At 34.7% G+C, this 12,937-nt stretch overlaps 1 protein-coding gene across 1 annotated transcript in view; it reads right to left on the bottom strand.

The window, feature by feature from the left end:
- Nucleotides 1-10,372: 10,372 nt before the first annotated feature.
- LOC127837097 (zeta-crystallin-like) overlaps nt 10,373-12,937 on the bottom strand; it is a 56,357-nt gene continuing 53,792 nt past the window's right edge. Inside the window, exon 11 of the transcript XR_008029097.1 lies at nt 10,373-12,074. The gene's annotated coding sequence lies outside the window, so the exon portion shown is untranslated. The remainder of the gene's footprint in view (nt 12,075-12,937) is intronic.

The following is a 12,937-nucleotide window of genomic DNA, read 5'->3' as shown; positions in this document are numbered from 1 at the left end:
AAAATCATGCTTTTTTCAGTTTTTTTTTTGCATTAAAATCGTTATTCGAAATGGTTCAGTGTGTTGCTTTCGGGTGAAAAGAACGTGCGGAAAAGGGAAACAAGGGACTTTTCGGTTTTGCCAAGTATGATGTTACTCGTAAGAAATGGCTTAATAATATATTATACGCATTTATGTATTAATGGCTTAGTAACAAACAATAAATTACAACCCATCTCTTAATATTAAGGAAAAATAGGTTAATCAGTGTAACAGCTATAAAAAAAGGACAAATACATTAACAATTTATGAAAAACAAATACTGTTGGAAGCAATTAGAGAGGTGATATGGGTAATCGTCACTAATTTGAACCGGTAAGTTTTTTTCCAAGGCCCAGAACTTCGCCAAAAAATAATGAACTGAAACGAAATATATACGAATTTCACACTACATCTGATGTCAAGTCATGTAGGTAGACCCACATATCAAATATCAGGGCTATATCTTAGAGCGTTTTGAAAATAAGTCCGCAAAATGAAATGCTGGACGGATAGACGGACGGACAGTCTGACTGTTATATGCCATCCTACCGGGGGCATATAAATCAGCTCATTATCGGAAAGCGTTTTGTAAAAACCTTCGAAAAATGGTTATTATACACACAAATGTTAATACCACGGCCAATAACTTCCAAACAAATAAATGGACCGGAACAAATTCTACACTTTATCTAAAGGTCATGTAGGTAGACAAACATACCAACAATCAGCTCAATATCTGATAACGTTGCCTAAAATTCTCGAGAAACAGTAATTATAGAGAAAATCTCCAAGGTCAATCTTATGTCAAATTAGTAGAATATTGTGTTGGCTTATCTTTGTTGATGATGGTGAACGTACACACATGTAGTAAAATGGTAAACATGTTATTACGGTTATATGTCAGACATACTTTATGATACATTAATTTCTTGATAAAGGTTTTTGAAAATCAAAGTTTGCTTTCCTCTTCATCAAATATCATAAATTTCTGAAATCTAAAACTCTAGATATTGATGTGAATTTCACACCAACGATTAAAAGCTTAAGACTTCAGAACGGTGCTGATTAACTTCTTATTTTTATTTCACAAAATTTAGGGTTTTAACCACTAAAATTTACCATGATGAGCGCCAAATTTAACAAAAAGATAAGAAGGAGTGACCCTCCCACGCCCTCCTCGGTTGGGCTCCACCAGAAAAAAATCCTGCGTACGGCACTGAAATTATATAATTATGCTAAATTGCATGTTACATTAATGGAACTTAGTCAGACTTCACACAAAATGGCATCGAACACAGTTGGTTACGTCGTTATCATGGTATTATTGTTGTTGTGATGATGGTGACGATCGTGGTTGTGCCAGAAATAATGGACTGGTTACGATGGCGCTGATTATTCATCGTGTGTAAAGTATAGTTGTCTTGATGCCTTAGGTCTCTGAGATTTTGGCATGACAAATGAACGCACATTATAAGTTTGCATTATAGAATGTACAATAAGAAAACTCAAATAACGTATTAAGTAATCTATTCGCGAGTGCGACAACAATGCAGTAAAAACATCTGTGAACGGAAGAACCCCTATTAACTCTTTCAGTGCTGGAACCGACTTTGAAGGCCTTTGCAAACAGTTTGGATCCAGATGAGACGCCAAAGAACGTGGCGTCTCATCAGGATCCAAACTGTTTGCTATTCTGATAGTATTCTTTGAAAAAAAAATGAAGAAAATACTAATTTTACACATTAAGCAGACGACATTTTAGTAGACGACACATTTCCCAGCATGCAAAGGGTTAATGATATCGGTCACATTCCCATACGAACGCTCTTGTTGCGTCAGATTAGTAAATCGGTGAAATCGTTATCCTCATTGTGCGTTCTTTTCATTGAACAGTTTCAATCCTGGTATTAAGTTACTTGTTTCACATTCAATTCACGGAAAAAATTGCGTTCTATTTTTATTATTTACAAAGTAATGGGTATCATTTAGTGCAAAATTGTCTAAGGTAGTCGTACAAAAAGGCGGATAAAAACATTCCTTTTGAGAGTTACTGTGACATGCAGATATTACGGACAGTTTAGTTCCCAGTAGTTTAATATTTGAAATGTTGTGCATATATCGCTCATTACAGTGATATGGAACAACCGACCACTTATCATAAATAATAATTTCATTAACTATTGTATCAAAATCATCCATATCCGATCAGGGTCTACGCTGTTTGCCAATGCATTTTTTCTAGACGCTAGGCATAAATGGGTTAAATAAGCATAATCACAATCGACATCAGCATAAGTACCGCCGAAATTAATTGCAGCGCGACCGACATCAGTACCAATACCGTAACAATCAACATCAACGTCACCGATATCAGCAAAATTACCAGAACTAAAGCAGCACCTCGAACACCACTGTCATAAGCATGACCACCACCGACATCTGCATCATCCTTACCGAACTCAGAAGAAACATGTCAAAATGTAGCAATTGATACTAATTGATTTCAAAAACAAATATTATTTTTGTAAATAGCAGACGACTGTAAAAGGTGGCAGCCAGTGCCTATTGACACTTAGTTTGAGCAAATTTACTTTAATTGAATTCCCCTCAGCCCCCCAGACTTCAATTTTGTTTGTATTCAATTCACGAAATAAAGATGCGATTATAACCACCTCAGCAAATTATGAATATATGCATGCACATTTAAGGAACGATAAACACCTATACACATTTCAAAAGTGAATATCTAAAAACAATGTTGGTCTACATCCATATGCATTTTACAACAGCATTTGTATGTAAAGCTACTGCAAACCTATTTTGGGGAAATTGGGGATATCGCAGTGACGTCACAGCAGAGACGATTCCTTAGCGGCGGTGAAAACAATGCCCTAGTTACGCACGATTTACTACGCTGATTGAGCTACCTCTGCTGACATTTCACCAATTGCCTTCCTATTGGGAAGTTGATAGGTAATTAAATGTGTTGTTATTGGTGTTTAAAATGTCTTTTGACTATAATGAAGGGTTAAATTGCACGTCGAAAGCCCGATATGACCAGAAAATAATGCTAATAGGGCTTAATGAATGTCCTTACACATTGCAAGCTGGATGTTGGAAAAATGACCCGATTAATGGCCGACGATCGAGTTCGGCGACATTCATAACCTTCTCATTGAAAATTAGAGAATGTTATACAAATAATTCAGCCCTGATCTATTGCAGTAGACGAAAGAAAATCTCAAGCACCGAATAAATTCGGGTTTCAGTAAGGGATTTCTTCGCATGTGCGTGCTATTAACATCTACCGGGAGGAGGTCGCATTACATTCCGACGAAATTTGAAATAAACGCACTTGTTTAACTATAATAAAAGCATTTAACGAATTGTTGCTGTCAACTTCAAGAAAACAAGCATCTGTTAGTATGTAACGAAGCAAATTGCGTTTCAGCGTTACATTACACGAAAATATCAGAAAGTCCGGTAAATACTGTTGTCCGACAAATACTCGCTTATCAGTATTTTGTACCAGGGAGCCACACACACATATATATATATATATATATATATATATATATATATATATATATATATATCGTGGTATAGGATCCTGTTAACACCTAGGGGCTAATGTCCGTGTGTGCGCTTTTTTAAAGGGGCTATTGTCCAAGGGGCTTTTGTCCTAGGGGCTTATGTCCAAGATGGCTTTTGTCCGTACCCCGTTAGAACCAATACATGTTTATTCATTAATCCTCTTTATAAATATACGAAATAATTATTAGCATAACAGTAAAGGTGTTCGAAAGACTAAATACTGACAATTCCACAAAACAAAAATATAAATTAGCCGTATTCTGTCTTAAAGTTAGACATTAATAAATTATATTTCAAAAATAATAAAGCATGTTTTAATTGATTGTAATTATAAATGCACAGGTGTGGATGTGATATTGTTGTTTTTCGTCAGCCATCCAAAGTGTTAGACGTGAATTGAATCAATTATAAAACAAAGCCCAAAAAAGCGGAATACATTGCAATCATTTGATGATGTGGTTATTTACTTTTACATTGAACTAATTTTCGTTTCGTCTCCACTGAATGACAATATTTATAGCTCTAGAATACAAATTGAGAAAAAAAAACACTGTATATAATGCAAACTGAACGGTCTTTGCGGGTATATTGAAATCTCTTTAATTAATAGTCATAATGAATGATAAAAATCTAGCATTTTATGATACCAAAAATCTATATTTTTAATTTATTTTACGCAAGTATTGTTAACCCCTATTGTGATCAAACGTGATTGCTCCTTTTCATGATGGTGTTACGTACAACTAATTCAGTTACGTACCTTCTAAACACGTAATTGCGGAGTTTACATTTGCCGGCACGCGTTGAATAGGTTAATTGTGTAGCAGTAAATTGTACAATATTTTAAATTTAAAGTTATTAAACACTTTATTATTATTATTAAACTGGCTAATATCTATTCACTATATAGTTCCTGTTATTCCATATCGGACAAATATCTTCATTTTTTAAACATATATTTTAAAATATTTTATAAAGCAACTGTATTTTCAATTATTTCGGCATTAAAAATTTGGCTTAAATGACTGCTCAGTATGACAAGAGATGACATAGAGGTATCATAAATTGTGTTTAATGACCACATGTGGTTTATGCAGAGACCCAAGTTGGGTCCCCAGCTTGCTTTATGACACCGTGTTTTCTTTGTCTGGACAGTATCCGATCATAACGAGATAATCGGTTTGTGATGAAGAAAGGGTCATTCAAATACCTAACATGCGGAAACAAAAAGTGTCGAAATTGGTGTGAATTAAATAAAAACAATAACATTTATCACGAGAATTTATTTAATACGTAACAAGGTACGCTTCTACAGACATATCTAAAGAGGTTCAAATCAGCTACTATATGTTGCGTATATTTAAAATTTATTGGTTGTTTGTTTTCATCCTTATTTGTGTTCGTTCATTAAATTAAATTTATAATGAAAGAATTTCTATTTCTGAGTATTTTTATTCTAAAAAATGGTCGCGAAGATGTGCCTTAACTTAAGAAAATTGCGAGCAGTGTTAAATATTTCAATGCAAATAAAATGGCGACAGCGCTTTTGTTTTCACCGTCGTCAAGGGGCATGTAACTCTAACTGACGCAAGTGCCCGGATGCTGCGATATTATGAATATGTTTACTGAAATAGAACCTTAACATATTAATGTATTAACAACCGAAGAGTATCGCCATGACAATCGATTCCTTATACAATTCCCTCTATAATTATTAAGAGTAAACGCGACCGCTAAGCCCAGATATATTCAAAGGGTTGTAAATATTGATATTTAGGGAAAGTGTTAGACGATCTAGAGAGAAATAACTTACGATTACAAGTAAAATGAAATCTACTTTTCCTTATTTTAGGTATTTACGCCGTTTTGATAACCAGCACAATACATGCAGGTATTGCACAATCTGCATATTAATTCATGTATATCCTTTTTCATGATCAATGGACGATTGAGATTTAATAAATATTTCGTGCCGTTGGATATTGATTAACAAAATATACCGCATACTGTTTTGTAGTTATTAAGCTAATTATAGTTCTATACCTCATAGAAACATAAATGTTAATCGTCGTTGTTTTCAACTTTACCTAAATGTATGTACACAAGTTCTTAAGGATCAAATCAGGTTGTCCAGAGTTATCCGATAAATACTTTCACACTTTATATTACCTTTGAAGTAATTTAGCGATGTTATTCACAATAGGGGAAACACGTGTGCGCGAACCAGCCGAGAACCCTACAATTTTGGTAAATGGCATCCATTATCATTGCATTAACGTTTCCAATAATAAGTTCCTATTCGAAAATGTGTTAAGTATAATCAGTGCTTGACAGAGTTTTTGTTTTAAATACAAATTTTAATTACATAAATTAAGGGCACTATTTTAACGCGAACAGCAATGAAAAAAGTCGATAAAATTTTAAACAAATCGAAACCTCGTCAGGATGTGACAATCACATGGAGTTGTATCGCTATTAGGGCGGTTTGCCTAGATATTAGAAGATCATCCTCTTTGCCTCACCAAAGTAAGTCCAAAGTAAAAGAACATAAACCCAAAACTTAACCGTCGCACGATATTATGTGAATGCTTTGACCTACGATCGTTCAAATGTGTATCTTGTTAATCAACGGAATCTTGTTACATATTCATATTATATATTTTTTTTATCTATTCCCAGACACTTTCATACTAGTTTCGTGTACACCAAAAGATGACATCACATATTTTTGGAAAATGACGCAATACGTATGTCATTTTATGACGCCATCAATCAGCTTATTCATTATACGAATGGCGAACAATCATGTCCCTTGACGATATCTAAAGGTTGAAGTTCGTATTATTTTTAGCTAAAGTTTTCTCGACTCTAGAGATTTCTTATGAAACATCATTAAGTGGTAGAATAAAAAGTAGTCCGTGCACGCGACAGGTATATTCAACACGGTGGGATACAGAAAGTTTATTCCATGGGATGTAATACCGTCAATGTCTGTATAAAAATGAGCTAAATATATATATATATATATATATATATATATATATATATATATATATATATATATATATATATATATATATATATATATATATTACAGTAGTAGCAGTAGTAGAAGTAGTAGTAGTAGTAGTAGCAGTAGGTAGTAGAAGTAGTAGTAGTAGTAGTAGTAGTAGTAGTAGTAGTAGTAGTAGTAGTAGTAGTAGTAGTAGTAGTAGTAGTAGTAATAGTAGAAGTAATAGTAGTTGTAGTAGTAGTATTAGTAGTAGTAGTAGCAGTAGTAGCAGTAGTAGTAGTAGCAGAAGAAGTAGTAGTAGTAGAAGTAGTAGTAGTAGTAGTAGTAGTAGTAGTAGTAGTAGTAGTAGTAGAAGTAGTAGTAGTAGTAGTAGTAGTAGTAGTAGTAGTAGTAGTAGTAGTAGTAGTTAGTAGTAGTAGTTGTAGTAGTGGTAATAGCAGTAGTAGTAGTAGTAGAAGTAGTAGTAGCAGCAGTAGTAGCAGTAGTAGTAGTAGTAGTAGTAGTAGTACTAGTAGTAGTAGTAGTAGCAGTAGTAGTAGTAGTAGTAGTAGTAGTAGTAGTAGTAGAAGTAGTAGTAGTAGTAGAAGTAGTAGTAGTAGTAGTAGTAGTAGTAGTAGTAGTAGTAGTAGTAGTAGTAGTAGTAGTAGTAATAGTAGAAGTAATAGTAGTTGTAGTAGTAGTATTAGTAGTAGTAGTAGCAGTAGTAGCAGTAGCAGAAGAAGTAGTAGTAGTAGAAGTAGTAGTAGTAGTAGTAGTAGTAGTAGTAGAAGTAGTAGTAGTAGTAGTAGTAGTAGTAGTAGTAGTAGTAGTAGTTAGTAGTAGTAGTTGTAGTAGTGGTAATAGCAGTAGTAGTAGTAGTAGAAGTAGTAGTAGCAGCAGTAGTAGTAGTAGTAGTAGTAGTAGTAGTAGTAGTAGTAGTAGTAGTAGTAGTAGTAGTAGTAGTAGTAGTAGTAGTAGTAGTAGTAGTAGTAGTAGTAGTAGTAGTAGTAGAAGTAGTAGTAGTAGAATTATTATTATTAGTAGTAGTAGTAGTAGTAGTAGTAGTAGTAGTAGTAGTAGTAGTAGTAGTAGTAGTAGTAGTAGTAGAAGAAGTAGCAGCAGCAGCAGCAGCAGCAGTAGTAGTAGTAGTAGTAGTAGTAGTAGTAGTAGTAGTAGTAGTAGTAGTAGTAGTAGTAGTAGTAGTAGTAGTAGTAGTAGTAGTAGTAGTAGTAGAAGTAGTAGTAAAAGTAGTAGAAGTATTAGCAGTAGTAGTAGTAGTAGTGGTGGTAATAGTAGAAATAGTAGTAGTAGTAGTAGTACAAGTAGTAGTAGTAGTAGTAGTAGAAGTAGTAGTAGTAGTGGTAGTAGTAGTAGTAGTAGTAGTAGTAGTAGTAGTAGTAGTAGTAGTAGTAGTAGTAGTAGAAGTAGTAGTAGAAGTAGTAGTAGTAGTAGTAGAAGTAGTAGTAGTAGTAGTAGTAGTAGTAGTAGTAGTAGTAGTAGTAGTAGTAGTACCCCCCTTTATTTCAAAATACATCTATTTTTAGTCGTGGCGACCTTGACCATGGAGATATTGATGTAATTCTTTCGTGCGACACACCGTCCCATGACGGTGAACAAATGTGCCAAATGATTTTAAAATCTCACAATGAATGACATAGTTATGGCTCGGACAAGCTCATTTATGGCCATTTTTACCATTGAAATCAAAGTGTGACCTTGACCTTGGAGATATCGACGTAATTCTTTCGCGCGACACACCGTCTAATGATGGTGAAAAAATGTGCCAAATGATTATACAATTTCACAATGAACGACAAAGGTATGGCCGGACAAGCTTGTATTCCGCCCGCAAGCCCGCCCGCCCGCCGACATTCGCCAATCTAATAACCAGTTTTTTCCTTCGGAAAACCTGATTAAATATGCACTAGAGTAAACGTTGAAATAAGTGGTCGTTTGAGTAATATTATTTCGTTGTAAAAGAATTTAAACCTTTTGCCAGATTTCAATTAAAATGCTTTTCTGTTCCGTTTAACTGTTTCTGTTGTTTTATATGAACGAACAGTTTTCAATGTTTACAACGTTTTCTACCGATTTAAAAGTATAACCTGCAAACTAATTTATTGCATGCGCTCTTTTATAGCTTACAAAGTATGTTCGGTCAGGTTTTTACTCGAAAATAAAATATGACAATGATCTTCTGAGTAACGTTAAGCTAAATTATAAGTATTTTAAAGACGGTGTGTAAGTTGTTCCTGGAACTAGTATAGGTGACGTGTCCTGAAAATCGACGATTTAAAGCGCACTTGGATTAAAACAAATTCTAAGTTCTCATTTCGTTGACTTTCTTAGAAGTTAATAGTTCTTTATTTCAACACTATAGCTCGTTACATTTAATCAATTCTCTACTCGCATATATTTCACTTAAATTGTTTCCTAAGTTCATAATCGGTTTTCGCTTGTTTCACAAGCATAACATCACCACGACTGTATATATATATAGTATTTTAAGAGTATTCTTATTAGTTGCTCTATTATATTGTAAAATATTCATGGATGCGGAATATCGCATCAAGCAAGATGCATAAACTAATTATTATATTTATAAGGGTGATTATTTCAGACCGATATATTTAGAGGTTAAAACACTTATTATAATATTGTCTTGTGGAATATTGTAATGGTTATGATTATCTCCCAATTGATTTTATTAAAAGCTATTTTAATTTCAACATTTAACAACACCAATTAACATAAAAATAAAATTTAGTCAAACATAGAGTGAAGAAGTTTTTACTGCTTTAGCAGTCCTTTTTCGAACGGCGACTATCGGAATATGATACTGTCACTGTATCGTGTTTAGATAAAACTAGTGAGAGCACAACGATAAATGGGCTATCAGGATACCCACGGTTTAGAAAAAGGTTATATAAACAACACAAATATTTCGCAAGTACAAACTATGCTGGACCACTTGCACGAATATTATTAGTGCGTCGTCATGAAGAACTATGGCTGAATCAGACACTCGATAGGCACGTAACTGACGCTAGACTACACAAATTGCAAGAAACTCGATAGGCACGTAACTGACGCTTGACTACACAAATTGTAAGAAACTCGAAAGGCACGTAACTGACGCTTGACTACACAACTTGTAATAAATTCGATAGGCACGTAACTGACGCTTGACTACACAAATTGTAAGAATCTCGATAGGCACGTAACTGACGCTTGATTTCACAAATAATAAGAAACTCGATAGGCACGTAACTGACGCTTGACTACAAAAATTGTAAGTAACTCGATAAGGCACGTAATTGACGCTTGATTTCACAAATTGTAAGAAACTCGATAGGCACGTAACTGACGCTTGACTACACAACTTGTAAGAAACTCGATAGGCACGTAACTGACGCTTGATTTCATAAATTGTAAGAAACTTGATAGGCACGTAACTGACGCTTGATTACACAAATTGTAAGAATCTCGATAGGCACGTAATTGACGCGTGATTTCACAAATTGTAAGAAACTCGATTGGCACGTAACTGACGCTTGATTACACACATTTTAAGAAACAACTACAAATAACTTTTCGTTTCGGATTATTAATTAATCGCAATTAAAAGCACTAGTTTGTGGTTTGAAAAACACACACATAAATATAACAATTCAAATAGCAATAAATCCATAGCACAAAATTGAATAGATTTACTATGGCGATATGCACAACGAACTTTACAAATTTAAACAAAAAAAAACAACATACATTTTTAAATTTTACTTTAAAACAAAGTTACATCCATTGCATTATCAAATTATTAGAAAAATATATATACAAGTGTAAAAATGAAGACATATGAGAGCAAGTATAATGGATGAAACTCTTGGATTATAATGATTTCTGCTTGACTTTGGAAAACGAATCTTTTTTCTCACCACTTATCATTATTCTATAAACATATGGGACTTTCACAGCAAAACACAAACATTGGAACACTTAGATCATGTTAACATGCAAACAAAAGTGTACGTTTAATGTGAACTAATGTCTCCTATTCGTAAATCCGCTTATTAACAGCCATTAGCAATTAAAACGTGAAGAAATTGTGTACCATTTTCTATGACTACATGTATATGGATTAATAATAACAATATGAAACTATAATATAGTTCATTTAGCACAAAATAACACTAATTTTAAAATACATTTATCATTGGGCTGAAATATATTAGTCAATTTATATTATAAATATTAAAACCATTCGAGTGGGTCATGCATATGAATTTTTATATCAACATCAGAAAATCAATTGATTCAAACAAACATTTTTGTAAATATCATGTTTACATTGTGCAAACGTGTCAATGAATAAAATAATAATTCAGAAAAGATTGATGTTTTATTCAACAAGAGGGCCAAGTTGGCCCTAGTTCACTCACCTGAAAGGAGTCGATTCATTCAATCTTTGCAAAAATATGACATAGTGATCAAGTGTTTAAGCCAGGTGAGTCAGATGCGATTATTACTTTGATTAGCATGTAGAAAATCATTCTCTTAAAATACTTAAGTATTAGGTGAAAAAGCTGTGTTTGTGAAACACTATGTCCCCCATATATTTGACGTTTGACATTGGAGGATAACCTTGACGTGTCACCACTCAAAATGTGCAGCTCCATGAGATTCACATGCATGCCCAATATCAAGTTGCTATCTTCAATATTGCAAAAGTGATGGCCAATGTTAAAGTTTGACGCAAACCAACCAAGACATTTGATATTGAAGGATGACCTTGACCTTTCAACACTCAAAGTGTGCTGCTCCATGAGATACACATGCATGCCAAATATCAACTTGCTATCTTCATTACTGCAAAAGTTATGACCAATGTTAAAGTTTTACGGAAACCAACAAGCCAACCAACAAACAAACATACAGGGCAAAAACAATATGCCACCCAGTATAGACTGGGTGACATAAAAATACAGCTTCATAAGCTTCTGAGTTCATTAAGGACAGTTATAGTTGATAGACGAATTGACAGATGGAAAAATAAAGTGAAAGTCGTCAATCTCGTATTGTCTCTATCTACATGCTGTCAGTAAGAAAGGGTTTGTACAAATCTTATGCAATCACAAAAGGAGATACGTTAAGAACACAGAATGAAAACCGATCAATTTACAAGTTTTTATTGAAGAAAATTGACAACTTTAACATACTTATTGAATCAAACATTATGGGCACTTGAGTGTTTACAAGAGTTTTGTAAGATTTGGACCTCGTGACCAAGATTTTGATCCCACATGACCCAATGTCTAACTTTGACTAGATATCATCCAGAAAAAAACATTCTCGTCAAGTTGGTAGTTATTGCGAACTATTTTTGCGGGACATATTACGCATTGAGCGTAATTTCGTCTTGCTCGGGAAGTGCACGTCGCACGGCGGATCCCAGGCACATGTCATCCTAAAATGGATATATCTGAAGAATTAGGTGATTTTTCGACGCAGAAAGATCCCCTTCACGAGGCTATACAGCGTATAGAGGACCGGTTGTCCAAAATTGAGCTTAATCAGGGTTCGTTCCGTGGTCGCTCTGCGACAACAAGGACTTCCGTTAGATTTCCGCCACCGGAAGTCGGATTTTTGCCTCACCAGGCCAATATTGAACATACTTCTGATCTGCCACACTAGGCCAATCCATTAACCTTCGATCCTGACTCATCGGCAGCCACCGCCGAAGGTCCAAGTCCTAAAAACACTTTGGCAATGTGTGAAACAGACAGTAGACATGGTATTGTTACCCCCTCATCTGAAGCTCCGTGAGTGTAGAACAGGCATTTGTAGAGAGAACCAAACAACTTTAAATGTTATTTCAAAGTGTGGTCGTTAAGTTGAAACATGCTTTAAACTCTAAAGTCAGATAAAGGAGAATGAACCTAGTGATTTAGGGCCAGTGAATATCACCCTTGCAGCACAGATTAACTATTTGCAAAACGAGTACGGTTAACTTGTAGTGAATCGTAATTTTAATGAACCCACCGGAAAAATTGTTTGCTGTTTACAAGGAAACGCCTCTGGTTTTTAACAGGAAACGCTTAACAACATACGTGTTGCGGCTGAGTTGTCTAATACTCGTTGGTTGGAATCACCGCCCAGTGGACGTGGGCGTGAACGGTCCTTTTCTAGTTATTCATCCTATGGTGGTGGACGAGGCAACCATTACGACAGGGGCCGACGCGATATTTTCGATCAGTTGCAAGGAGCACGTTTTAAAATAACCGGCAACCTACAGTCGGATGCTGATGTAGATTAGGTTCATTATGCGAA

The sequence above is a fragment of the Dreissena polymorpha genome, chromosome 7, assembly GCF_020536995.1.
Source record: "Dreissena polymorpha isolate Duluth1 chromosome 7, UMN_Dpol_1.0, whole genome shotgun sequence".
NCBI lineage: Eukaryota > Metazoa > Mollusca > Bivalvia > Myida > Dreissenidae > Dreissena > Dreissena polymorpha.
Note: the sequence above shows the minus strand (reverse complement) of the source record. Positions and strands in the feature narration are given on the sequence as shown.